This window comes from Gavialis gangeticus, unplaced genomic scaffold, assembly GCF_001723915.1.
Source record: "Gavialis gangeticus isolate Ggan-Ray unplaced genomic scaffold, GavGan_comp1, whole genome shotgun sequence".
NCBI lineage: Eukaryota > Metazoa > Chordata > Crocodylia > Gavialidae > Gavialis > Gavialis gangeticus.
In genome coordinates this window covers 115,626,913-115,629,042 of record NW_017729022.1, presented here as the reverse complement: position 1 = coordinate 115,629,042, position 2,130 = coordinate 115,626,913, and the positions used below count along the sequence as shown (strand labels likewise).

At 41.7% G+C, this 2,130-nt stretch overlaps 1 long non-coding RNA gene across 1 annotated transcript in view; it reads left to right on the top strand.

The window, feature by feature from the left end:
• The first annotated feature begins 397 nt into the window (after window positions 1-397).
• Window positions 398-2,130, top strand: part of LOC109296567 — a 10,458-nt gene continuing 8,725 nt past the window's right edge. The window contains exon 1 of the long non-coding RNA XR_002096987.1: window positions 398-642. This is a non-coding gene — a long non-coding RNA (uncharacterized LOC109296567). The remainder of the gene's footprint in view (window positions 643-2,130) is intronic.

Sequence of the window (2,130 nt, the reverse complement as noted above, 5' to 3'; positions counted from 1 at the left end):
TTCAATGGAACTTAGGTGTCTAAATACCTTTTGAGGGTCAGGGCTTAAGAGACTGAAGTGCCAGTTCTGTACCAAGCTCTGCATAGGTGTAGCCTTCACCAATATAAAGCCCCATTGGCACACACTGGCAAAAGGGTCTATGCATAAGATATTGGAGGTCTGAGGCACAGGACTTGGTGTAGAACAGAAGCCTTAAATTGCAGACATGGATCAATCAAGAGAAAATGTTTTGCATTTACAAAATGCTGGAACAAGAATGCTATCTAGTGTTTTAAAATCTGGCTCTAGATTTGGTGAGTTGTGTTTCTTGATTTGAAAAAGAGATCAAGCTTTTTTCCTTTTCATTTATACCTAAATGGGACTCCTGTTGAACTGATTTTACATATGACATGCTAAAAGGGGTTGTGTTCTCACTCACCCTAACAAAAAAAGGTTCTGAAGCTTTGTGTTTACAAGACTATACCACAGCCTTTCCATCACACTCTTGTTCTTAATTTTATTACAAGAGGTGAATGAATGCTGGCAAAAAGTATTTGCAAACATGTGTGGGAACAGCAAATATGCAAAGCAGCAGCCACAAGAAAAAGTTCACAAGCAATCCACTGAAATACGCTTGCATAAAACCCTTGTCAAATAATCTCGGTGAGTGAACAAATTTGCAAAGCCTGAGGTTTTCACAGGCAACTTTTGCAAACAAACAAATGGAACAGGCTGAGATAATTGAATAGATGATTTCCTATGAATCATTCAAATTCTAATGACAGCTTTCTTTATAAAAATGCCTGTAAAAACTTTGTAAAAACGTCTTTAATATCAATGCTTCTATACTCTCCTAGCTTTTGAGGGACTTGCTCCCTCAAAATGGTTGATTCTTCAGCTTTCATCATCACAGATTTCAGAGGCAGCCACATGGATCTGCTGGAAGGCATGAGGTGTACTGCCTACACTTTTTTATGAGAAAAATCACTTTGATGGGCTTCCATCTGCAGCCAGTTTGAAGGTTATTGTCATAAGAAGAGGACTGGAAACTTGCTTTGGAAACAACAAAAAAAAGTTTTGTGATTAACAATTTATTCCTTGACAGGTCTTATTAGCATGAGCCATTGTGATATTAATAATGGCCAGATCCTCAGTTGGGCTCACTTGATGTAACTCCACTGGGGACAATGGCGCTATGATAGCTCATACCAGCTCGGGATCTGGCCTTGCAGCTCTGTGTCCCATTTTCTATTTATATACTGGTCAGTCACTGGATAGCCTTTGAATGTCCTTTTCCTATTCTACCTTTAGGGAGCTCTCTACTGTAACAGATACTGAATTGTACCAGATCAGTGATCCATTTAGTCTAGGATCCTGTCTTTGGTAGGTGCTTGGAAGAACCCCCTCCCTCCCTCTCTCCCCATGGACAAGGTTCAACAAAGGAGTCTTTTCTAGCCTTCCCCAGCCAGCAAACTGATGCCCCAACTACTCATTCTGGGCTTGGTGGAACAAGCTATTTCCCTATGGCAGGGTGTTGAAAGTGGGAACAGTACTGAGGAGGTTTGAAAGTTCTCCCTCCTGACTCTACCTCAAGGACCTGGCTGGGCACAAAACAGGGAGTCATGATACCTCAAGCAAAGGTAGGCAGTAACGAACTGCTTCAGAGCAAAGAGAGAGAACAGGGCTGTAGTTCTGACAGAGCACGTTCCCAGCTCTGCTTCTGGAGCAATGCAGCTCCAAGTTATAAACTAAGAAGTTGAAATGTTGCGTGGGCTGAGGTGCAGGTGAGCAGGGAGTAAAATCTGGCGCTCCATTAAAAATCAGTGACAAATATCTTTAGAATAAAATTAGGATATGAAGAAGCCCAGTGGCCACCCTGACCAGTCGCCATAGAAGAATACATATGCATACAAAGGTAGAATTTGGTCTATAAGGTTACCCTTTTTTATTTGTACCTCTCTTGCCTTGAATGGGACATATGTAAATAGGAAGAAAAGACCAGTAATTCTGCTTATTCAGCAAAGATCTTGGTCCTGCAGATCCTTTGTACGTAGGAGGTCTGGCCCTGCAATTCAGTGAAATCATAGGCCAAATTCTTACTGCCTTCATAGATTGTAAGGCTAGAAGGGGCCTCAGAAGAGCATCAGGTCC